At 41.0% G+C, this 27,713-nt stretch overlaps 1 protein-coding gene across 1 annotated transcript in view; it reads right to left on the reverse strand.

The window, feature by feature from the left end:
- Positions 1–27,713, reverse strand: part of CELF2 (CUGBP Elav-like family member 2) — a 559,335-nt gene that overhangs the window by 428,556 nt on the left and 103,066 nt on the right. The gene's annotated exons all lie outside the window — the stretch shown is intronic.

Raw genomic sequence — 27,713 nt, forward strand, 5'->3', positions numbered from 1 at the left:
ATCACAGATGCTATGACAATTAACATGGCAGAAATGACAAGTCACTGATGGAAGTTCTGTAGCACATGAGTAAGAACGACCAGAGACACATTTCAGAGCTAACCTGTTCCAATTACACATCTTATCTTTTGATTACAGATGTGTTCTTGGAAGAAATGGGTCAAGGAGATGGAGGAGATGGAGGCTTACTGCTGAGATATTCTAAAAGCAGAAGTGGGCTTAACTTGAGACACAGGGATGCAAAGTATAATTCTTAGAACAGTGGTGCATAATCTTCTCCATGTCATATAATCCCTTTAAGACTCTCATACGAAGAGATAGTATATACATATGCAGTGGAATGCTGCTGCTGCTGCTAAGTCGCTTTAGTCGTGTCAGACTCTGTGTGACCCCATAGACGGCAGCCCACTAGGCTCCTCTGTTCCTGGGATTCTCCAGGCAAGAACACTGGAGTGGGTTGCCATTTCCTTCTCCAATGCATGAAAGTGAAAAATGAAAGTGAAGTCGCTCAGTCGTGCCCGACTCTTAGCGACCCCATGGACTGCCGCCTACCAGGCTCCTCCGTCCATGGGATTTTCCAGGCAAGAGTACGACTCAGCCATAAAAAGAGTGAAATTATGTCATTTTCAGCAACATGGACGCAACCAGAGATTATCCTACTAAGTGGGTAAATTGGACAGAGAAAGACAAATACTGTATGATGTCACTCATAAATGGAATCTAAAATACGACGCAAGTGAACTTATCTCCAAAACAGAAACAAACTCAGAGACATAGAAAAACTTATGATTACCAAAGGGGACAGGGCTGAGGGGTGATAGATTGGGAGTTTGGGATTAGCAGGTACATACTACTCTGCATAAAACAGAAAAACAACAAGGTCCTACTGTCTAGCACAGGCAACTATACTCAATATCTTGTAATACCCTATAATAGAAAAGAAAAGAGAGTCTCATTAAAGATATAAACACCTGGGGTGGGAGGTGAGAGGGAGGTTCAAGGTGGGGGGACAAGTGTATACCTCTGGCTGATTCGTGTTGATGTGTGGCAGAAACCAACACAACACTGTAAAGCAATTATCCTCCAATTAAGCATAAATTTAGAAAAGATACAAACACCTTATGCAGGACAAAATAATGATATACACATGACATGCCCATATACACAAAACGTGGTGTAAAATTATAATGCTTCATGGACCTCAGAAAGCCAATATGTCAATCCTGGGTTAAGAATCTCACCTTGAAACTTGCATTGTCTTTATATACTCATTTTAATCCAAACAGAGGGCTTCCTCCTAGTTTCTAGAACTCCTTCCCACCTATTGTCTGTGACAGCACCCAGGCACTCTAGGGACAGGCTGGTTCCCACAGAGCCATGCTGCTTTAAAAATATAAGTGATTATAATTTCAGCTACTATAGAAATGCTCTTCCCCAAATAACCACATACTATTAAAGCTTTGGCCTTCATTGCTCTAGAAATTGGCTTTTGAGAGAATGCTCCACTCCTTCAACAAAACCGCAGTTGAGAGCCTTGTCCACTACATTGTTGAAGGCCTCACATGTATTCATCTCATTTAAGAATTTCATGCCTGCCTAAGAACATTTTCCTTCAAAACAGAATCTGGAATTGTGGACACCAACCACCCCCTCCCCCAGCTAAGAAGCACCCCTTCCTCAGTCTTCCTTTATAACATGGTATCACAATAGAAGTATCTTTTAAATTCTATTTTTTTATTTATCATTTCATTACTTGAGTCCAAAATATATGTACACTCAGTCAATGCTTATTCAATTTGTAAGGAAGGAATTAATGAACTTTTCTGACCTACTTGTTGACCTTGAGGGTTAATTTTATATTTAGAACTTGATCATAGTAACAGCAGCACCCCAGGGTGAAGGTACAATTCCCTTTCCTTTTTTTGCTCGAAGACTATACATGTTTTAATATAACAAGTCCCCGTGTGTGCTCGCTCACTCAGTAGTGTCCAACTCTTTGCGACCCCAAGGACTGTCATGTAGCCTGCCAGGCTCCTCTGCCCATGGGATTTCTCAGCAAAAATACTTGAGCAGGTTGTCATTTCCTTCTCCAGGAAGTCCCCGTGGTATCTAATATAACTACATTGGATCTATATTACCATAAATCCATTTAAACCACAGTAGCGGTACTTCTCCATCTGGGCACTATCACGACATCTCGGGCCAAATGATCCTTGTGAGGGACTGTCCTGTGCTTTGCAGATGTTCAGCAACATCCCTGGCCCCTAGCCACTGGATGCCCATGGTATCCCCCTCCCATACTGTGACCATCAAAACGTCTCTAAATGTCCCCTGGGGGAAACTGCCCTCAGTGGGGAACCACTGCAACAGAGCAGCAGAATTCAAATCTGCAGCTGACCTGTTTCAAAACCCTCCTGGATTAACCAACAATCTCCATTCTCTTGGAAGAACATGGTGCCTGAGCCCTCTCAGGAGGGCCTGTTTCACTTTGCACCATCACGTAAGTTTGCACGCTTACCAAGAGTACACTGTGTTTGTTCCCCACCTGTTTATGTTAGTGGGACTCATTTTAATCTCTAACCAAACATGATGTAAGGGCTTCCTAGCTGGTGCAGTGGTAAAGAATCTGTCTGCCAATGCAGGAGGCGCAAGAGACCTGGGTTCGATCCCTACGTCAGGAAGATCCCCTGGAGTGGGAAATGGCACTCCCACTGTAGTATTCTTGGATAGCGGAGCCTGGCGGGATACAGTCCATGGGGCTGCAAAGAATCGGACATGACAGAGTAACTGAGCACACACAAATACGTACAGGTACTGAAAAGTTCTTGTTTCTAGGAAAACTGAGTTGGGTTCTCTGGAAAGATTAAAAATGACAAGCAGCTTATCAATGAAAAAATGCTGCCTTCCCTATCACTTAGCAAAGGATGCTGCAGCCATCAAGCCACCACATTACAGCTGCTCTGACCGAACTTAGGAAACAAACAGGATGCCTACCATCCAGCAGGCAGCTGCTGCAGTCACCTCCGTCAGCATGCTCAGAGGAGACTCACGATGAGGAAGGAAGGACACTGGCCACACAGAGCTGAGGTGCATGTCAAAGGAATGATTTCAGTGAGCCCAGACTCTTGCATCTTTCCAAGCATTGAGAAGAACTGAATTCCTTAGCTTGAGATATCTGGTTTTCTTTAATAGGAACCTTTCAATGTTTTGACTACCTGGTCTTTGTTGCAAAAACTCTGATATATCCTGGCTTCTCTTTGGAGCAGTTCCTCAGAGCTATCTGAGAGGCTGCATCCTGGGCTTAAGTCTTCAGTTTCATCTGCCAAATGAAACATAATTCTCAACTTTTCGGTTGTACTTTTTTTTTTTTTCCAGTCAACAAGCTTAAGAAAAATTGATGGTAAGTTAGGTGTAGGGGCAAGACAACTATAAATACTGCGGAGAAAAAAGACATGGTTGTCACAAGTTTCTCCAAGTTCTTATTCCTCTTAAGTAAACTAGAAATTCCTAGATGGTGAATTATAGGTGTGATTTACGCACAAAAGACAATGCAGAATTCCATTCAGTACATCCACAGACTCAGGTGTTTGCCTTGCCTTTATAGCAAAAGACAAATGCTAGAAAAAAGTTATGCTTTCCACTCACTTAGTACTAGCAGGGGGAATTTATCTTTTATACAGCCATGTACTCACATTAGAATTACAGACGTTATTTCATAAGAAATGTAATTTTTGGTGAACATAAATGAATGGGTGAACACAGTTTAATTTATGTTACTGACAAAACCTGATGATTCCTCCGGAGCATGTAGCTCCATGATTTAAAAAAAAAAAAAAAAATAGAAAGAACCACTGTATCTGATGGCAGAATGTGGCAAGGACTCACCAACCAATGGCCATTTTTTGAGATCATCAGAACACCAGAGCTTTTAAAATAATAACTTGTTCACTTTTATTCTTTCTTTATTGCTAACAAATCATCTGAATTATTCACATTTCATGAATTTATATCTTATGTAAAGAAACCCTTGAGGAAAATAAATGTAGCATAACATGCTAAGCATCTTTTATACAATTTTCCTTCATAACCCAATTGAGAGAACCTAAAGAAGATGCCATATGGAAAAATTTCAGGGCAGTAAAGCTCCTCTTATGACACCATAATGGTAGACACATGTTAGCACACATTTGTCCAAGTCCATAGAATGTACAAGACTGAACCCTAATGGAACCTATGGACTCTGGTTTCGACGTAGGTCCATTAGTTGTGACAAACGCACCACTGTGGTGGGGGCTGGAGGGGGCTATGCCTGAGTAGGGGTGGGGGCATAAGAAAAATCTCTGTATCTTCCCCTCAATTTTGCTATAAACTTAAAACTGCTCTAAAAAATTAAGCCTTTTGAAAATAAGATGCCATAAGAATGATGCTTTTTCAAGAAACTTATACATATCACAATGTCCATTAATAACACTCCTTTCTAAGCATAAATCATCTTCATCACTAATGTTTATTCATCCAGCATATTCACTGAGCACTGAGGCTATGTTCAGCACAAACTGTGCTGGGTGCTTTCAGTGGCACCAAGAGGAAATAAATCCTGATCCTTCCTTCCAAGTGTTTACACTCCAGTAAAGGACATTATGTAAAGTATTCAGCATGAATAGTTCTGAGTTTTCCACTGGTGAAAGCTCCTCTAAGTCAAAGATCGCTTCTTGTTCAAGGTTTTGGATACTCAGTGCCTGGCACCTACCAGACACTCAATAAATAAGCACGCAAGAGAACCATCAAACATTGTCTGCTGGCAGGTAATTCCAGTCTCTTAATTTTCTAAAATGTCCGTTTTAGTTATAGCAATATTTGGAATTTAATTGCACTAATTTTCTTTCCTTAGTTGTCATGATCAAGATAATCTGATTTCAAGAAGAGAGTGGAATGCTAAAAACTGAACGAAAACAACGATGAAAAAGATGACAAAGTGAAGTCATATGTTCCGAGAAACAGAGTTGTCCTAGGGGCTAAGAAATAGACCAAAATGATGGAGGGTATTCACTTCTGATAGGTTGATATCCTTGGACAATTCTTTCTGCCTCATGGGGTTGCTGAGTCCCAGAATGGAATAATAATACTGCCCTTTGATCTAGAGTTGCTGGATCAATCATCAGTGTGAACAGACAGGAAAGCTTTCTGCAAATTTGAAGTTGGGCTATAAATTCCATTTTACCAAAGAGGGGAAAAAATAAACTAGAAGAGACAAGTATTTGCAAAAGCAGACAAGTGTCTCATGTGTATTTTACAGTTTTTGTAGATTACTTAGCAATTCTTAAAAACGATTTTAATTTTAAATGTGTAGAACATTTGCCAGGGCGCACAGAGTGATGCCAGCTCTTCTTAGCTGTTTGAAATAGCGGTCTTCCTCATCCTCTCCTATCCCATCCCATTCTTGAACTATGCAAACAGTTCTTTTTTTAGGACGTGTTGAAGCAAGAGCTATCTATTTCTGTGCAGCTTGCCAGTTTCCAAAATTAGCTGACAAACTATAAAACAGAGGACATGAGAACCCCCCTGTTAATTGTGTGCTAGCATGATAAATATTTTTAAGACTTGGACTGTTTCTCTCCATTGGCACCTCTGATTCTTCCAAAAGTACAAAGACAAAAAAAAAAAAAAAGTTAAAATACCTTTTATTTTTATTGCCTGCCCCTGTAAATGATTTAATGTTCTGGTCATAAGAGGTAAGGGTGAAAGTATTACAATAAACTAGATTTTATTCTTTTCCTTGTCTTTTTTTTTTTTTTTTTTTGGTCATCCAGTGCTTGGGGCAAACAGTGGGCCTTTAAAGCTGGATCTATTTCCAAATAATACATGGATAAAAAGATTAGCTTCAAGGCATCATTACAAATTCATATATCAATTTAGAACAGTTCAGTTTTTTTCCTAAATGGTGAACCTCGAGTCTGGGAAATCTAAAACACCTTAGAGATTAAAGTGTCTTCTCTGATAAAGTCAAAGACGCTTCTCCTTCCACTCATCCCAACTTCTTTCTTTCTGATAATTTCTTTGAATTTATAATCTCTTTATTTTGGCCCTTCTTCTCTATCACTTTATCCTTCCTCAATTTTCACTCCCGTAATTAAAATGTGTGTGGGCTTGTGTGTGCGTTTGTGTATAAATGCAAGCAATTACTCTTACATGGTGAAACCTACACACATATACACACCACACACTCACACAGCATAACTCACATTCACTGGGCTCTTATTTAATACCAGCCACTATTCTAGGCCATTTACATGCGTTCACTCACTTAACTCATCTAAAAGCCTCATGACGTTGTTAACTATGATTCAACTACAATAGAGATGAGGAAAATGAGACAGAAAAATGTTAAATAGCTTCCCAAGGCCAAACAGCTAGTGATGGACAGAGGCATTCTATGCTTGTGGTCACTCTGCTGCCTTGCTTGCTCTCAGTATCTACCAGATCTGATGTATACATATTTTACATCCACTCATTTATTCTGGGTTCTGTGCCAGAACAGAGAACAACCACAAAACATGGCCCCGTTGTTGGAAACTGTACAATCTAGAAGCGGGAGACAGACAAAAAACAAAAAAGCAAATGGGTATTTATGACCACCTTATGTAGGCCTCCCCGATGGCTCAGTGGATAAAGAATCTGCCTGCAATGCAGGGAACACAGGAGTAGTGGGTTCAATCCCTGAGCCGGGAAGATCCCCTAGAGTAGGACATGGCAACCCACTCCAGTATTCTTGCCTGGAAGATCCCATGGACAGAGGAAGCTTGCAGGCTACAGTCCATGAGGTCACAAAGACTCGGATATGACAGCACACGGCACTACGTGGCATACGTCATGAAGAAGAATGAGGCAAGGTAGGAGATAGTATCAATACATAATAGTAGGAGTCACAGGGGGGCTATTATTTCCATAGGAGGGCTATCTCTATAGAAAGGGGACTGAATATATGAAGGCATGACACGCAACAACTTCTACCCCCGCCTTCATTTCTTATGTCTACTTATTTCCTTTGCACTATTGCATTTCATCTCTTTTTTTTTTTCCCCAGCAATTATTCACTGGTACCCAGTGAGTGGAGCAGGCAATATGAGGTGATGCTGTAACTTAAAGAAATGATAGTCTGGACCTGTACTTTCTAAATACCGATAAACTAAAAGGGGAGACGAGATCCTCAGGGAAACTCACCCAGTCACTTAGAAAACTGCGGGTTTCGACAAGAGACACTTCATATCGCTAAAAGGCCGGCCAGCCTCTCAAGTCCACTCCGGCGTGGAAGTGAATGAGATATCAGCCGGCAACATCCACAGAAGTGGTCCCGCCTGCGGACCTGCTTCACAAGAGGTATCACTTCACGCTCCTTCTGCCTCGTCTGTGCTCGCAGGGGTTAAACCCACCATGCCTGAGTGTATAGTCCACCAGGTGGAGTCTCTCTTTACATCACTTAGGTATTTAACTCAGGCTGAGGGCAGCCACCAAGGCGAGATGGGACTTCTGCCCACCAAATCCTCAGGAAACAGAGTCATACAGGGGGGTCCTGGGAACTAGCATGTGGGAGTGGGCAGACATGCGATGTGGGTTGCCAGAAGACTGGCTGCATGAAGATTAATTTAGTCTCATCACTGATGTATCCAGCCTCCTTCTGACTTGTCACTTGTTCAGTTCATCAGTCGTGTCCGACTCTTGGTGACTCCACAGACTGTAGCCCGCCAGGCTCCTCTGTCCATGGGATTTCCCAGGCAAGAATACTGGAGCGGGTTGCCATTTCCTTCTCCAGGGGATCTTCCAGGGATCGAACCCAAGTCTCCTGCATTAGCAGGCAGGTTCTCTACTGTTGAGCCACCATGGAAGCTCTTTCCTTCTGAATAGGCCAGTCCGACTCAGAATCCTTGCTAAGATTTGCTTGGGCTCCAGATTTCTTCAGATTATTTTAGCACTCTTCCTATAAAACAGCCACAAATGTGTGCCTCTGGCTCTGCTCTTGTGCTCACGGGCCTTAAGAACAAAATCACCCCAGGTTTCTTCTAGTCAAATCTGCCTCAGGTACCGTGGCACCCGGACTGTCATCTGTGAGTTGGGCCACTATTCAAACAACACTGCTGCTGTCCCTTCAGTCAGTGGGAGATGGTGTTAAGGGCTTTTGTTGTCTTTTCTTTCAAAAATGTCATCTTGACACTTAGCCCAGGAATGCACTTGAGAGAGAGATGGCGGTCCTGGACTTTGTTGGTGGAATCAGAAGAAGGAGAATGACATCTCCGCACTCATGGGTTTATCTCTTAATCATTTATTCTCTTTCTGCTCTGGAAATCCAGCATGGTTACATGATATGATCCAGTAAGTCCCTGAACCAACCATCCTTTAAACACTCGGCTCCTGCCGTGGGGAAGGGTGTTAGCTTACTACACCCTCTAGGTAGTTACTAGGTTACTATAAGACCTCTGCATTTTTTTTTTAATCATTGAGCTGGAAGCTGTACTGCAGTTCATAAGTGAGCTTCATAAGGGAAAATATGCCCCCCCCATGTTATTAATTGAAAATAATTTTTTCTTTGATAAGTCAGTTTAAAATGAGGCCCATTGTACAAAAATAAAAGCCTAATTTTTCTCTCCCAGCTCCCAGAGACATAATATCACCAATAAGTCCTCTTAATGAGAGAAAATCATCCCCACTCCTGATAATTTCTGGATCAAAGAGGGATTTGCAAACACCAGCCTGCATTGTAATGTTTGACTAATGGCCTAATCCATCAACTGACGTGTATGGGTATTGAGTTCATTAGCATTTGTCATTAGCATTTACTTATTAATTTGTTCAACAAATATTTCTACAGCTCCTACTGTGTGCTGGTTTCTATGTGCTGAGGATGGAGCGGGAAATGAATATACGTGAACCCCTCCCTCACAAGGCTGACCACCCAGTAGGGGAGTTATCCACTGAGACCAAGGCCCGCACACAGGGATGCCCACGTGTCAGGAGCAGGGTGGGATTTTATCCATGCCGGCACATGACGAGCCCCTCCTGTGGAGGTTTTTGGAAAACAAATCCAGAGTGACTTCATCAGTGTAACTGCGCCAAAGTCCTGCCTGATGAAAAGACTTTAGCAAGAGGAAGGATATTTTGTCTTATAGATGCCGCCCTTCCCAAGAATATAAAATATAAAAGCCAGGGACTTCTCTGGCAGTCCAGTGGTTAAGACGCCATGCTTCCAGTACAGGGGTGTGGGTTCAATCCCTGGTCGGGGAACTAAGACCCCACATGCTGTGGCCAAAAATAATAAAATGAAACACAAAAGCCACTGGCCAGTCTGAGGTGGATGTGAGAGCTTGCCGGACATTGTGGGCATTCCTGGAATGGGCTCTGACCTGGGGGAGGGCAGCAGGGGACCAAACACACAGGGAGGATGGTGGGGGGAGACAAAGGAGAAGGAGGAGGAGGCTTCTGACAGCCACAGTCAAACTCCACGGGGGATGGAGCTACTTCATCAGAAAGATGGAGAGATGGTTACACCAGCTCTTGAATCCCTGGCTGGAGACTGGCTAGGAGTCCAGTTCCTTCCTCCCCTCTTTACAGACTGGCCCTGCAGGCTCTGCCAGGCCCTGGGGGCTGTCAGGCTTCAAGGAGCACAAGCTGGAGCTCAGGCCTCTTGTCCTTGTTTGTTTTCACCCAACATCCCAAGTGAGGAACAGATACGCTTCTGTTCAGGGCGCAGACTGGCCAAAAGGACAGGACCTCAGACGGCTTCTCTCCGTGCAGACCTGGTGACAACTGGTTGTCAGGAACAGGGCTCAGGCCAAGGCATTAAATGTTTGTTTGTTTGTTTTTTTTAATTAATAAATTTTAAAATTTTAATTAAATTAGAATAAGTAATTTTTTAATGAAAAAAAGACTCCAGAAATTCTGTCAAAGCTTATCCAGCTATGGTGAAAGCTTATAGTAGCCATCCATGGACACTGAAAAGTAATAAGGGCTGTTCCGACGTGATTCAGGGGAATCTTGTTTCTTTGTTGGTTTTCTATTTTTTTACTTTTTAGAGCAGTGGACATAATAAATGCATAATAAAATGCCCCTTTCTCTGGAAGCTAAAGAACCTACTTCTTTTCTCCCCTAGTGTCCAAGGGTGGGTTCATTTTGATTTTCAGTCTGCCCTGGTATACTCCTGGATGAGGAAGTGGATTCCCTATCAGTATGCCTCATTTTGCAGACAAGTGAAGTAAGGCTCTAAGAAGTTCAGGGCTTCCCAGGTGGCTCAGTAGTAAAGAATCCACCTGCCAATGCGAAAGACATGAGTTCAGTCCCTGGGTCTGGAAGGTCCCCTGGAGGAGGAAATGGCAACCCACTCCAGTACTCTTGCCTGGGAAACGCCATGGACAGAAGAGCTCGGGCTACAGTCCATGGAGTTGCAAAGCATCGGACACGACTGAGCACGCGTGCACTGCACTGCTAAGAGGTTCAGGAGTCTGTGACCAAACAGTCAACTCAGGGGCTCCTGCCCGGCCCTTCTGACTATAAAGGCAGGCAAGGAGGTCTGGTCAGACACAGAATTCCATCTAAGTTCTGAACACAAAGGGAGGAGTGAGAGAAAATTCTCCCCTTCATGGATGCGTTCCTGCTTCTTTAATTTACCCGTCTGAATGACTTGAGAGCAAAGAGGAAGTTAAGGTGTTCTAGTGTGTTAGATGTGTTCTCTCTCATCTTCCAGGCCACTTGGGTCCTGCTGGGTAAATTACATTTGGTATTCATCACTACCTCTAGAAATTCAAATCTGTGTATTCAATCAGTGGGTCACATCCAGTTCTCTCCTTCAACAATCGCCATAATGTCTTTTCTGTGGCGATGGAGGTTTTGAACCAACCCCAGATGAAATCTCCAACCTTCAACACATTCACAGATGACAATCATATCTCTACAATTGCTAAAAAATAAAATAAAACCAACAGAAACGAAATCAGCAGTAAAAGAGCTAAATTACAGATAACAGAATATTCAGAATCTGTACCTCATCTCTTGAATGTGGGTGCACTGTCTGTATGCCAGAATTTCTTTAGCCACTGGTGATATTCAGTGTATTGCAATCGAGTGCAATTACAGTTAGCTATAATTAAGAACAATTACAGCTTTTATTTCTCTACTTGTTCTTTAAAAGCACATTTGTAATAAAACTTTTTTTTTTTTAAAGGTGAAGAACATAATTATATATCCTTATAACGTCTCAAATAATTAGTCTGACTAAAGTTTCTTCTGGAACAATTTTCATTTTAACTGTCAGATCTGCCATTTATAGTCAATGAAACATACTTAAAAAAAAATTCCATCATTAACCTTTTTCACCCCATCTAGCTGTATATGAATTATTGGTACAAATAGAAGGTTTCAGTATTTAAATCTCCAGGGCCTGCTGCAACCTAGAAAACAATTTTCCCTTTTGGTTGTGTATGTATGTGTGTCATTTAATTGAAAAAAAAAGAAAATGCTAGATTTGTAAAGTATGTTTTCCTGCTCAAGATTTTTGGGAAAAAAAATTGCTTGTGTTTGAAAGCCTCATTCACTTGTTCTATATGACAGACCACTGTCTTTTTGTTAATTTATGGCATACTTATGCAGTGCCTAAACTATGCAGTGCTTAAACTGCTAAGTCACTTCAGTTGTATCCAACTCTGTGCCACCCCATAGACAGCAGCCCACCAGGCTCCCCCGTCCCTGGGATTCTCCAGGCAAGAACACTGGAGTGGGCTGCCATTTCCTTCTCCAATGCATGAAAGTGAAAAGTGAAAGTGAATTTCCTCAGTCATGTCCGACTCTTAGCGACCCCATGGACTGCAGCCTACCAGGCTCCTCCGTCCATAGGATTTTCCAGGCAAGAGTACTGGAGTGGGGTGCCATTGCCTTGCTTAAACTATGCAATGCCAAAACTAAGACACCCCTGAATTGTGCCAAATCTGTCTCTTGGCTTAGTATGTCATGGAGCACAAGGTCAGTATCAGCCTAATAGAAACAGTGCCTAATTACTATCAGCAAAACGTTACCTTCTTGTAAATCTAGACTCCAACTCATAAACACTTTAGCGCTGCCTCTCCTGCTAGACTGTAAAGTCACACGGGGTACTGTTCATCTCTATCATCAGCACCCAGAATGGACAGTGGTCCTCGGAAAGCGCTCAATAAATTGAATACATTGAATCGATGAAGATTCAGTTCCTTCCCATTTATGTAGGGAATGATTGAAAATTAATCACCTGAATGACTTTGATGATAGAAGACAATTAGGTAATACCACTTTGGGAATTAGGGAATATTTTCACCACTTATCTGGTTGAATTAGCTGCCCTGGGAAATAAATTGTTAGACCAGGTCTGTACACCTGGGAATGATGAGAAGGGAGTTAGAACAGATCATCTTTTAAGGTCCTCTACAACTTTGAGATTATCTAATAGCTCACTAAACTTAGACCAAACATACGGGCAATTAACATAAGCCTAAAATGGGCACGTGCAGTTGTATGAGAGTAAGTACATAGCAGTCACATCCACAAGATAGACTATTAGCATCAAAGACGCTAATACATTGAGTCATGGCTCTTGTTAAAAAGTCACTCAAGGGACTTCCCTGGTGGTCCAGTGCTTAAGAATCTACTTTGCAATTTAGGGGACGTGGGTTTGATCCCTGGTTGGGGAAGGAAGATCCCACATGCTGGGGAGCAACTCAGTCCACGTGCTGCGACCAGCCCGTGTACCACAACCAGGGGGATGCAACGCAAGATCCCACATGACACGGCTAAGACCCGATAAGGCCAAACAAACACATGTTTTAAAAATCCCCTCTATATTAAAAACACTGAAATAGATTTACACTGCAGAGTTTATCATTTACTCTATCACAGCCAGCAACCACATACTTACTATGGTTTGATCACTTAGCACTTTATATAAATTCCATCTTCTATTTTCCACAAGGGTGAATCATACTTATATGATGCCCATTTTTCAGATAAGAAAACTGAACCTCAGAGAAGTCAATTTGAACCCAGGCCTGTCTAACTCTACAATAAATGATTTAAAGAAGAAAACCACACAACACATGGCTAATCATGGTCAAAAGACACCAAAAATAAGATGATAATCTGGGTGGATCTCTATAGAAATCTAATGGCCAGAGTGAGAGAAATGGATCTAAGAAAAAAGTTTCACTTTCCAGTTTTACTAATAGTAATCTATAAGCTTTTATCTTATTGGTTCTGAGACAGAGATACTTTCTGTGGAAAAGGTCTGAATGTACTGGATGTTTTGAGAGCAGATAAGACATCAAACAATGCTTCTCAGGGTCAGGTGTAGGGTTGAAGGTTACCTGCAGGCATCACAGCAGGCTTCCCTGGTGACTTAGTGGTAAAGAATCCCCTGGTGAGGCAGAAGACGCAAGAGATGCGGGTTTGATCCCTGGCTGGGGAAGATCCCCCAGAGGAGGGCGTGGCAAGTCGCTCCAGTATTCTTGCCTGGAGAATCCCATGTATAGAGGAGCCTGGCGGGCTACAGTCCATAGGGTCACAATCGGACACCATAGGGTCACAATCGGACACGACTGGAACGACTGACCACGCATGCACACGGATATCACAGTGCTGTGTGTAACTAAAGCCATCTACGTGCCTACAAATAAGGCCATGGAATAAACTTCCATGTCCACACTGTGGAGTTAATATGGAGTCTTTAGAAAGTATGAGGTAGCCATGTAAGTTCTAAAATGGACAGAACTCCAAGGCATACTGAAGGATAAAAAGAATAAACTGCAGAATACACTGAGTTTTAATGCGGCTGATGTTGGAGGTGATGGAATTCCAGTTGAGCTATTTCAAATCCTAAAAGATGATGCTGTGAAAGTGCTGCACCCAATATGCCAGCAAATATGGAAAACTCAGCAGTAGTCACAGGACTGGAAAAGGTCACTTTTCATTCCAGTCCCAAAGAAAGGCAATACCAAAGAATGTTCAAACTACCACACAATTGCACTCATCTCACACACTAGCAAAGTTATGCTCAAAATTCTCTAAGCCAGGCTTCAACTGTATGTGAACTGTGAACTTCCAGATGTTCAAGCTAGATTTAGAAAAGGCAAAGGAACCAGAGATCAAATTGCCAACACCCTTTGGGTGGTCAAAAAAGCAAGAGAATTTCAGAAAAACATCTACTTCTGTTTTACTGAGTACACCAAAGACAGACTGTGTGGATCACAACAAACTGTAGAAAATTCTGAAAGAGATATGAAGAGCAGACCACCTTACCTGTCTCCTGAGAAATGTGTATGCAGGTCAAGAAGCAACAGTTAGAACTGGACATGGAATAGCAGACTGGTTCCAAATTGGGAAAGGAGTATGTCAAGACTGTATATTGTCACCCTGCTTATTTAACTTATATGCAGAGTACATCATGTGAAATGCCGGGTTGGATGATGCACAAGCTGGAATTAGGACTGCAGGGAGAAATATCAATAACCTCAGATATGCAGATGACATCACCCTTATGGCAGAAAGTGAAGAAGAACTAAAAAGCCTCTTGATGAAAGTGAAAGAGGAGAGTGAAAAAGCTGGCTTAAAACTCAGCATTCAAAAAACTAAGACCATGGCATTCAGTCCCATCACTTCATGGCAAATAGATGGGAAAACAATGGAAACAGTGACAAACTTTATTTTCTTGGGCTCCAAAATCACTGCACATGGTGACCTGCAGCCATGACATTAAAAGACACTTGCTCCTTGGAAGAAAAGCCATGACCAACCCTGACAGCATACTGAAAAGCAGAGACATTACTTTGCCAACAAAGGTCCATCTAATCAAAGCTATTGGTTTTTCCAGTAGTCATGGATGGATATGAGATTTGGACTATAAAGAAAGCTGAGAGCTGAAGAATTGATGCTTTTGAACTGTGGTGTTGGAGAAGACTCTTGAGAGTCCTTTGGACTGCAAGGAGATCCAACCAGTCCATCCTAAAGGGAATCAGTCCTGAATATTCATCGGAAGGACTGATGCTGAAGCTGAAACTCCAACACTTGGGCTAGCTGATGAGAAGAACTGACTCACTGGAAAAGACCCTGATGCTGGGAAAGACTGAAAGCAGGAGAAGGGGATGACAGAGGATGAGACGGTTGGATGGCATCACCAACTTGATGACATGAGTTTGAGCAAGCTCCGGGTGTTGGTGATGGGCTGGGAAGCCTGGCGTGCTGCAGCCCATAGATTGCAAACATGATTGAGTGAGTGAACTGAACTGAACTGATGTTAAAAGCAAACAGAGCGAGACATTCCATGGGTCCGCTGGAAGATGGAAAAGCAGAGGAAACAGGCTTGGGAGGATGCATGGGAGGCAGATAAGTGTTGGCCTCTGCAGAGAGGGGAGAGTTGGGCGTAGAAAAGTTCAGTTCTACACACAAAACATTTTGTTTAACAGGGCTGTGCAGCCGAGTGGAGGCCCTAACGGTGGGGCTCCTTCTCTGGGCAGCAGTTCTCTGGGGGCAGGCTGCAGGGCCCTCCCAGGTGCACCAGCCGATTCCTGCATCTCCAGAAGGTAGCAGAGGTGGGCACCGCCTGTGCCCAGGTCCTGGGGAGGGCTGCGGGCTGGTCTGGGAGGGGACAGGTTTGGGTGCGGACCAGTCCAGAGTGCGGACCAGGCTTGCACACACGACCTGCTCCCACTTGCAACGCCTGCCTATCTGAGAGGGGACACTTACCACTCCCGTCACCACCAGGCCAGGTCTAGCCACACCACCACGGAGTCGCGCATGGCAGAGGACGAGCACAGGCCTGGGGATCTGCCCTGGAGAAGGGCGTCAAAGAACCCAGGTCACCCCTCGACAGCTGAGCAGAGCAGAGGGCCTCCTGCTAGGGGCACCAGGAAGGTCCCTGAGGTCCCCGCGAAGCACACAGATGCAGGCAGTTAGGTAAGTCCTGTGGATGCTTCACTGCCAGCTTCCGGGGGACCAGAAAGGGCCCATTCACAGAAAGCGTTGCTTTTGCAAAACCTCCTTTCACTCAGTCCGGCTGGCTTAAAGCATGTAGACACATTCCTGAAGTGCATGCAAAGCCATTTTTATATATATATTACATTAATTTTATATGTCCTCAGAAAGCTTTCTTATTTAGAAGAGCCCTTTGGGGACTTTGGGTAAAGAATATGATCCATCTCTCACTTGTTTTACAACTGTATCTTCCTCAATCGAGCCTGCTTATTGAAATATTTTGTAATGAACAGAATCCTCTGCAGTAAGGGTTAAGTAGAGAGTGAGGAGGTTTTTCTACTAATAGAAAAACAAGTCCTGGATGATACCTGTGGCCTGGGTTCTATGTGGAGCCCCTCGCTTTTCCAGCTAACTTCCTGGGAGAAGAAAGTTTTTAGTTTTTTCTGAGACGGTAGACTGCTGCAACACTGATGTTCCACAGATATCACAGAGAAGTTGCTAAAAGTTAATGTGATTAGAACTATGCAAACAAACATCCCAGTGGGACTTGCCTGGTAGCTCATATACCAAGTTAAGACCAATCAAATTAGGAGACACTGGGGGTTTGAAAGAAATTCTTTCCTTTCACTCACCTAGCCTCCCAGAAAGCTTCCTAGAGAGCTAAAATTCCCCTTTCTCCCTTCCTCTCCTCCTTCCTTCCTTTCTTCTCCTCCCCTCCTTCTCCTTTAGGAAGAGTCCATTTCTGCTTTATTAAGGTAAAATTACATATAATAAATGGAGTATACTTAAAGTGTAGGATTTGATTAATATTTGGCATATGTATACACCCATGAAACTACCACCACGATCAAGATAATGAACATACCATCTACCCCAAGAGTTTCCTTCTGCCTCATGTAATCCCTTCCTCCCGTCTCTCCCTCCATCCCCAAGTAACTGCTGATTTGCCCTGTCACTCCATATCAGTTTGCATTTCCTAGAATTTTCTATAAATAGAATCGTACAGTATTACTTTTTTAGTCTGGCTTCTTTTACTCAGCGTAATCACTTTGAGATTCAGACATGTTGTAGCCTGTATCAATAGTTCCTTCTTCCTTATTCCTGAGCACATTCTGAGAATGTGCTATGGTTTGTTTATCTATTCTTTTCTTGATGGACACGTGGGTCATTTCCATCTTTTGACTATTACAGATAAAGCTGCTGTAAACATTCATGTAAATGTCTTTGTATGCACATTGTATGATTTTCTTTCTTTTGGGTAAACATCCAGGAATGGAATGACTATATCATATGGCAGGTGTATATTTAATCTTTTTAGGAAACTGTTAAATGGTTTTCTAGGGTGACTGTATCATTTTACAGTCACCTATGTGACTGTAACAATTTACAGTTACCTATGAGGAGTGCAGGAGAGTATACGAAAGTTTCATGATTTGGTATGATCCGTCTTCAGTTTTAGCCTAGAAATTCAAACAGCTGTAGAGTGGTAGCCCATTGTAGATTTAATTTGGGTTTCCCTAGAAACTAATGATGTTGATCATCTTTGCATGTAATTATTTGACATCTTTATACCTTCTTTGGAGAAATGTCTGTTCAAATATTTTGTCCACTTTTAAAAAAAAATTTAGTTGTTTTTCTGTTTCATTTTCAGGATTCTTTTTAATCAGAGCCACAATTTACAAATTTTTCTTCCTAGTCTGTGACTTTTCTTTCTCTTCATGATTTCTCTCAAAAACAAGGATATTTTAAAATAAACTCCAAGCACTAACTTTTGAATCATTACTTTTAGAATTGTATTTAAGAACTCTTTGCCTATCCAAAGTCACAAAGATTTTTCTCTAATGTTTTCTTCTAGAAGACTTATAGTTTTCAATTTTGTATTTAGACCTATGCTAATTTTGAGTTATTTTTGTATGATGTAAGAATCAACGTTTATTTATTAATTTTTTGCATGTGGCTATCTAGTTGGTCTAGCATGATGTGGTTGCAAAACCTATCATTTTCTTACTAAACTGTTTTGCATCTTTGTTGAAAACCAGTTGTTTGTATATGTATAGATCTCTTTATGGGTTCTTTTGTTCTATCTTTTTGTCAATATCACACTGGTTTGATTACTGCAGCTTGATCCTAAGTCTTGAAATCATGCAGTATTAACCTTCCAAGTTTGTTCTTTATTTACCACAGTTATTTTGATTATTGTAGGCCTTTTACATTTCCACATAAATTTTAGTCAATTTCTAACTTATAAAAGCCTGTTGGAATTTTTATGGGTATTGCATTAAAACTATAGATCCGTTTGGAGAGAAGTGACATCCTAACAATATTGAGTCTTCTCACACATAAATTGGTATTACTTCTCTCCATTTACTTAGGTATTCTATCATTTCTCTCTGCATGACTAGTGGTTTTCATTGTATAGATTTTTACCTCTTCTGTCATATTTACTCAAAAGCACTTAATATTTTTGATGGTATCATAAATGGCAGTATATACAAACAACTCATGCAACTCAATAATAAAGAAACAAACAACCCAATCAAAAAATGAGGAGAAGAGCTAAACTGACATTTCTCCAAAGAAGATATACAGATGGCCGACAGGTACAGGGAAAGATGCTCCATGTTGCTAGTTATTAGAGAAATGCAAATCAAAACAACAGTGAGGTACCACCTCACACTCGTCAGAATGGCAATCATTAAAACGTCTACAAATAACAAATGCTGAAGAGGGCATGGAGAAATGCAAACCCTACTATGCTGTTGGTAGGAATGTAAGTTGATGCAGCCACTATGGAAAACAGTGTGGACATTCCTTACAAAACTAAAGTTGCCATATGATCCAGCAATCCCACTTCTGGGCATATATCTGGAAAAGAGAAAAACTCTAATTTGAAAAGATACATGCACCCAATGTTCATAGTAACACTATTTTCAGTAGCCAAGACATTCATGAATGGATAAAGAAGGCATAGTATATATACACAATGGAACATCATTCAGCCATAAAAAGGAATGAAATATTGCCATTTGCAGCAACATGGATAGAGCTAGAAACTGTCACACTAAGTGAAGTCCAACAGAGGAAGACAGTTATCATATGATGCCACTTACCTGTGGAATCTAAAAAATAATACAAATGAATCAGTTTACGAAACAGAAACGAATTTACAGATACAGAAGACAAACTGATAGTTACCAAGGGATGGTGGAGGGTAAACTAAAAGTATGGGGTTAACAGATAAACACTACTGTATATAAAATAGAGAAGCAACAGAGATTTACTGTGTAACACAGGGAACAATATTCAATATCTTGTCATAACTTATAATGTAAAATAATCTGGAAACAAAATATATAACTGAATCACTTTGCTGTACACCTGAAACTAACACAGTTTTGTAAATCAACTATACTTTAATACAAATAAATGCTAATAAGTATAAATAAATTAGCTTTACTAGTACAGATCTCATATCCTGTCAATTTGCTAAGCTTATTCATTGGTTCTAGTAGCTTTATGTAAATTCCAAAGAATTTTCTACAAACACAACAACAACATCTCCTTCTTCCTTTACAATATAGTTGTCTTTTATGCTGCACTTTTATGTCAGTTTTCCTGATGGTATTGGCTAGAACCTCCAGTATAATGTTGAATAAAATTGAAGAGGCAGACATCATTGTCCTGATTCCGCGCTTAGGTAAAAATCATTCTTTCCCTATGAAGTATGATAATAGCAGTTAATTTTTCATATCAGATTGACTGATATCACTGATATGATCAGATTGAAGCAGTTTCTGTCTAGTCCTGGTTTGTGGAAACATTTTATGCAGGAATGGATGTTGAATTTGGTCAAATCCCTTTCTGTGACTATTAGATGGTTTTAGTTTGTTAATTTGGAAAATTATATTAATTGATTTTCAAGTGATGCCACAAGTTTGCACTCCTGACATGAAAGCCACATGGTTATCATGAATATTCCTTTTTATATATTGTTGGATTCATTACATTAAAATTTTGTCTGTTGCTGCTCAGTCGCTAAGTTGTGTCCATCTCTTTGCGACCTCATGGACTGCAGCATACCGGGCTTCCCTGTCCTTTACTATCTCCCAGGGTTTGCTCAAGCTCATGTCCATTGAGTAGGTGATACCATCCAACCAGCTTGTCCTCTGCCACCCCCTTCTCCTCCTGCATTTATATATCTATGTTCACAGTGGGTACTGATCTGGAGTTTTCCTGTAGTGTCTTTGTCTGATTTTGGTAATAGGTGATGCTTTTGTCGCTCAGTCGTGTCCGACTCTTTGCGACCCCATGGACTGTAGCCTACCAGGTTCCTCTGTCCATGGGATTTTCCAGGTAATAGTACTGGAGTGGATTGCCATTTCCTTCTCCAGCGGATCTTCCCAACCCAGGGATCGAACCCAGATCTCCCGCATTGTAGACAGACGCTTTGAACGTCTGAGCCACCAGGGAATTCCATAATCTATAGAATGAGTTGGAAAGTATTCTCTTCTTTTTAATTTTCCTAGGAGAGTTTGGGTAGGAATGTATTATTTCTCCCTTGAATATTTGGTAGAATTTATCAGTAAGCCCCTCTGGATCTGGAGTTTTCTTTGTGAGAAATTTTTTAACTACAAATTTAATTCTTTACTATATATAGGACTATTTAGGTGACATTGTCCCCTGATGTCCACAAAGCATTGGTTGAAGAGTCCCCCACCCCCAGGTACCAAAATCTGTGGATTCTCAAGTTCCTTATATAAAATGATGTGGTAGAGTTGGCCCTCCATATCCCAGGTTCCACAACTCTGGATATGCAGGGCCCACTGTATCTATTTCTCCTTCAGTAAGCTTAATAATTTTGTGTGTTTCAAGGAATATGTCTATTTCTCTTAAGTCAGCAGTTGGCCCATAGCCTGCAAACTTTTTTTTTTACATTTTTAAAGATTGAAAAAAAAGTGACATCAACCATATGTGGTCCTCCAAGCCTAAAGATTTTACTCACTTGTGCTTTATAGAAAAAGTCTGGCACAATACTGGATGCTTGGGGCTAGTGCACTGGGACGACCCAGAGGGATGGTATGGGGAGGGAGGAGGGAGGAGGGTTCAGGATGGGGAACACATGTATACCTGTGGCGGATTCATTTTGATATTTCGCAAAACTAATACAATTTGTAAAGTTTAAAAATAAAATAAAATTTAAAAAAAACAAAAAGAAAGAAAAAGTCTGCTGATACCTAATCTAAGTTTCAAATTTGTTGGCATAATGTTGCTCATAATAATTTGCTATTATTCCTTTAAATATTTGTAGAATCTCTAATCATGTCACATCTTTTGTTTTTGATATTAGTAAATTAAGTTTTCTTTTTTTCCTAATCCATCTATTTAGATGTTTAGCAATTTTATTAATGTTCTGAAAGAACCAGGATTTGGTTTCATTAATTTTTTGTGTTGTTTTTTTTGCTTTCTATTCCATTCTCATCTTTATTATTTCTTTTATCTTAAATTCAGTTGAGTTCAGTTGCTCAGTCGTGTCCAACTTTTTCCACCCCCATGGACTGTAGCACGCCAGGCCACCCTGTCCATCACCAACTCCTGGAGTTTACTCAAACTCATGTTCATTGAGTCAGTGATGCCATCCAACCATCTCATCCTTTGTCGTCCCCTTCTTCTCCTGCCTTCAATCTTTCCCAGCATCAGGGTCTTTTCAAATGAGTCAGTTCCTAAATATTTTGTTCTAAATTAGCTCTTTTTGTAGTTTCTTAATGTAGAAATTGAAGTCACCAATTTGAGACTTCCCTTTAAGCCTCTTATCCTTATCCATCAGAGGACAGAGAGAATGAAAACCATAATCACAAAAAACTAACCAAACTGATCACATGGATCACAGCCTTATCTAACTCAGTGAAACTATGAGCCATGCCATGTAGGGCCATCCAAGACGGATGAGTCGTGGTGGAGAGTTCTGACAAAACGTGGTCCACTGGAGAAGGGAATGGCAAACCACTTCAGTATTCTTGCCTTGAGAACACCATGAACAGTACGAAAAGGCAAAAAGATACGACAGTCAAAGATGAACTCCCCAGGTCAGTAGGTGCCCAACATGCTACTGGAGATCAGTGGAGAAATAACTCCAGAAAGAGTGAAGAGACAGAGCCAAAGCAAAAACAATGCCCAGTTGTGGATAGAACTGGTGATGGAAGGGAAGTCCGATGCTGTAAAGAGCAATACTGCAATAGGAACCTGGAACGTAAGGTCCGTGAGTCAAGGTAAATTGAAAGTAGTCAAACAGGAGAGGGCAGGAGTGAACATTGACATTTTATGAACCAGTGAACTAAAGTGGACCATGATGGGCAAATTTAATTCAGATGACCATTATATTTATTACTGTGGCAAGAATCCCTTAGAAGAAATGGAGTAACACTCATGGTCAATAAAAGAGTCCGAAATGCAGTACTTGGATGCAGTCTCAAAAACGACAGAATGGTCTCTGTTCACTTCCAAGGCAAACCATTCAATCTCACAGTAATCCAAGTCTATGCCCCAATCACTAATGCCAAAGAAGGTGAAGTTGAATGGCTCTATGAAGACCTACAAGAACTTCTAGAACTAACACCAAAAAAAGATGTCCTTTTCATCATAGGGGACTGGAATGCAAAAGTAGGAAGTCAAGAAACACCTGGAGTAACAGGCAGTTTGGCCTTGGAATACAAAATAAAGCAGGGCAAAGGCTGACGGAGTTTTGCCAAGAGAATGCATTGGTCATAGCAAACACCCTCTTCCAAAAACACAAGAGACGACTCTACACACGGACATCACTAGATGGTGAATACTGAAATCAGATTGATTATATTTTTTTGCAGCCAAAGATGGAGAAACTCTATACAGTCAGCAAAAACAAGACTGGGGGCTGACTGTGGCCCAGACCATGAACTTCTTACTGCAAAATTCAGACTTAAATCAAAGAAAGTAGGGAAAACCACTAGACCTTTCAGGTATGACCTAAATCAAATCCCTTACGAAGTGGGGGATTTGTCACAGTGGAAGTGACAAATAGATTCAAGGGAATGGATCTGATTAAGAGAGTGCCTGAAGAACTATGGATGGAGGTTTGTGATATTGTACAGGAGGCAGTGATCAAAATCATACCCAAGAAAAAGAAATGCAAAGAGGCAAAATGATTGTCTGAGGAGGCCTCACAAATAGCTGAGAAAAGAAGAGAAGCAGACAGCAAAGGAGAAAAAGAAAGATAGAAGCATCTGAATGCAGAGTTCCAAAGAATAGCAAGGAGAGATAAGAAAGCCTTCCTCAGTGATCAATGCAAAGAAATAGAGGAAAACAATAGAATGGGAAAGACTAGAGACCTCTTCAAGAAAATTAGAGATACAAAGGGACCATTTCATGCAAAGATGGGCACAATAAAGGACAGAAACAATATGGACCTAACAGAAGCAGAAGATATTAAGAAGAGGTGGCAAGAATACACAGAAGAGCTACACAAAAAAGATCTTAATGACCCAAATAACCATGATGGTGTGATCACTCACCTAGAGCCAGACATCCTGGAATGGGAAGTCAAGAAGGCCTTAGGAATCGTCACTACAAACAAAGCTAGTGGAGGTGATGGAATTCCAGTGGAGCTATTTCAAATCCTGAAAGATGATGCTGTGAAAGTTCTACACTCAGCATGCCAGCAAATTTGGAAAACTCAGCAGTGGCCACAGGACTGGAAAAGATCACTTTTCATTCCAGTCCCAAAGAAAGGCAATACTATAGAATGTTCAAACTACCACACAATTGCACTCATCTCACACGCTAGTAAAGTAATGCTCAAAATTCTCCAAGCCAGGCTTCAATGGTACATTAACCATGAACTTCCAGATGTTCAAGCTGGATTTAGAAAAGGCAGAGGACCAGAGACGGAATTGCCAACATCCACTGGATCATCGAAAAAGCAAGAGAATTCCAGAAAAATATCTACTTCTGCTTTATTGACTACTCCAAAGCCTTTGACTGTGTGGATAACAACAAACTGTGGAAAATTCTGAAAGAGATGAGAATACCAGACCACCTGACCTGCCTCTTGAGAAATCTGTATGCAGGTAAAGAAGCAACAGTTAGAACCAGACATGGAACAACAGATTGGTTCCAAATTGGGAAAGGAGTACATTAAGGCTGTATATTGTCACCCTGCTTATTTAACTTACATGCAGAGTACATCATGCAAAATGCCAGGCTAGAGGAAGCACAAGCTGGAATCAGGATTGCTGGGAGAAATTTCAATAACCTCAGATATGCAGATGACATCACCCTTATGGGAGAAAACGAAGAGGAACTAAAGAGCCTCTTGATGAAAGTGAAAGAGATGAGTGAAAAAGCTGGCTTAAAACTCAACATTAAAAAAACTAAGATCATGGCATCTGGTCCTATCACTTCATGGCAAATGATGGGGAAACAATGAAAACAGTGACAGACTTTATTTTTTTGGGCTCCAAAATCACTGCAGATGGTGACCTGCAGCCATGAAATTAAAAGACACTTGCTCCTTGGAAGGAAAGTCATGACCAACCCGGACAGCATATTAAAAAGCAGAGACATTACTCTGCCAACAAAGGTCCGTCTAGTTAAAGCTATGGTTTTTCCAGTGGTCATGTATGGATGTGAGAGTTGGACTATAAAGAAAGCTGAGCACCAATGAAGTAATGCTTTTGAACTGTGGTGTTGGAGAAGACTCTTGAGAGTCCCTTGGACTGCAAGGAGATCATCCCAAAGGAAACCAGTCCATCCTAAAGGAAATCAGTCCTGAATATTCACTGGAAGGACTGATGCTGAAGCTGAAGCTCCAATACTCTGGCCACCTGATGCGAAGAACCTGACTCATTGGAATAGACCCTGATGCTGGTAAAGACTGAAGGCAGGAGGAGAAGCGAATGACAGAGGATATCATTGGATGCTACTGTCTACTCAGTAGACATGAATTAGCGATGGAAGTTGGTGATGAAGAAGGAAGCCTGGCTTGCTGCAATCCATGGGGGATCACAAAGTTTCGGACATGACTGAGTGACTGAATTGAACTGAACTGAACTGACTTTGTTTCTAATATAAGAGTTTAGTGCTGAAAAGTCTTCAAAATACTGCTTTGGTGGCATCCCAGAAATATTGATATGCTGTGTTTCTGATTTTATTGAGTTCAAAATACCTTCTGATTTTCTATTTGATTTACTTGACACATGGATTCTCCAGAAGTATGTTATTTTCATTTCAAATATTTAAACATTTTCTGTTATAGATTTCTAATTCAATTCTACTTAGTCAAAGTGTACTTTGTATTACTTGAATACTTTTAAACTCAGTGAGACTTGTTTCTTGGCCCAGAGTGTGGTCTATTTCATAAATGTTCCATAGGCAGTTGAAAAGAATATGAATGTTGTTGCTGGGTGTAATGTTCTATAAATGTCAATTAGGTCAAGTTGGTTCAAGTGTTCAAATCTTTTATGCTCTTATTGATTTCTTGTTTACTTGTTCTATCATTTCTTAAGAGAGGAGTGTTGAAATGTCTATTGTGAATTTGTCGATTTTTTCTATGTTTTCACTTCATGTATTTTGAACCTCTGTTATTATACATAAAAGTTTAGGATTTCTATATTCTCTTGACAAATCTCTAATTGACCCTTTATGATTATCAAATGACCCCATTTATCTCTACTAATAGCCTTACTATTAATAAAGCCACTCCAACTTTCTTTTGATTAGTGTTACCATGGTATATTAGTTTCTTAGGGGGGCTGTAACAAAATACAGAAAATGGGGGGATTAAAAATCAGCAATTTATTATCTCACAATTCTGGAGGCTAGTAGTCCAAAATCAAGACGTCAGCAGGGCAAAGCCATCTCCGAACTCTCTAGCAAAGAACCCTCCTTGCCTCTTCCTTGCTTCTAGTAGCTGCCAGTCATCCCTGGTGACCTCGGCTTATTGCCACATGACTTCAGCATCTGTCTCTACTGTCACATGTCCATCTTTCCCATTTGTGCATGTGTCTCCTCTATTCTTACAAGGACACCAGTCATATTTGATTTAGTGTCCACACTAACCCAGTATGCTCCCACCTTAACTAGTTACACCTGCAAAGACCCTATTTCCAAGTAAGTCCCATTCTGAAGTTCTAGGTAGACATACTCTGGAGGGAGGGGGGGGACACTATTAAACCCATTACACTTTGCTCTCTGGACCCCCCTGTTCACAGCCATTCACATCCATGAATGCAAAATACAGTCATCTCATCTCAACATCCCCCCCAATTCCCTTGTCCCTTAAATTATCCAATTATAAAAAGCTGTATATTCAGAGAAAACCATAATTTGAAAAGATACGAGCACACCAATGCTCACAGAAGCACTGTTTACAATAGCCAAGACATGGAAAATACCCAAATATCCAACAATGGATGAATGGATAAAGAAGATGCGGTACATATAGACAATGGAATTCTACTCAGTCAAAAAGAGAATGAAGTAACGTCACTTGCAGCAACACAGATGCACCTAGAGGGTATCATACTAAGTGAGGTACGCCCAACAAAGAAAGACAAATATTCTATGATATCAGTTATATGTAGAATCTAAAACATGACAAATGAACCTATCTGTGAATCAGAAACAGAATCAGGGACATTGAGAATAGACTGCTGACTGCCATGGCGGGTGGGGAAGGGTGGGAGTCTGGGGTCAGCAGATGCAAATGATTATTATACAGGATGGATAAACCACAAGGTCCTACTGTATAGCAAAGGGAACTATATTTAATATCCATGATAAACCATGCTGGAAAAGAATGTGAAAAAGAATGTGTGTGTGTGTGTGTGTGTGTGTGAATATGTATGTATAACTGAATCATTTTGCTGAACAGTAAAAATTAACACAACATTGTAAGTCAACTATACTTCAAATAATAATAAAAGATTGTGGGTCAAAAGTTTGACCACCTTTCCAATCTTGGTTCTGTCCTCTATCTGCATGTGACCTTGGCAAGTTACCCCACCTTGGCAACTCAGTGTTCTCATTTGAAACACGTCGATAACTCTGGACTCTTATATGGATTAAATTTGATATCAGATGTTAATACTCAGCACAGTGCCAGGCAAACAGCAACTAGTGTTCACTTCTCAATAAACATTAGCTATTTGGTTAGTTAGTTGTTTCACTTCCATTTCAGCATATTGCTTAGGTGAGCAATGTAAGAGACATTCATTAAAAATAGAGTTTTGGCTTTCTCAGTGGACAAACTTTTCCAGCTTATAACTTGCATGCATGCAGCATGCTAAATCGCTTCAGTTGTGTCCAACTTTTTGCAACCCTATGGATTGTAGCCCACCAGGCTCCTCTGTCCATGGAATTTTCCAGGTAAGAATACTGGAGTGGGTTGCCACGCTCTCCTCCAGGGGATCTTCCCAACTCAGTGATGGAACCTACGTCTCTCATGTCTCCTGCATTGGCAGGTGGATTCTTTATCACCAAGCCACCTAGGAAGTCTTCATACTTGAGAAAGTAGGAAATCATATTAGATTTCCAGTGGATCCATCCTCCAAGTTGATTCACCATAGGGTTGGGAAGGGGACTCATCTTGGGGCAGCATGCAGATTAACTCTGGGAACTGAGTTAGTGTCATTTAAAAACATTGTACCTGATAGACTGCCTGCTTTTAATACAGATTTTTTTTTCAGGGGGGGCATTTTATAGGTGAA

This window comes from Bos mutus, chromosome 13, assembly GCF_027580195.1.
Source record: "Bos mutus isolate GX-2022 chromosome 13, NWIPB_WYAK_1.1, whole genome shotgun sequence".
Classification (NCBI taxonomy): domain Eukaryota; kingdom Metazoa; phylum Chordata; class Mammalia; order Artiodactyla; family Bovidae; genus Bos; species Bos mutus.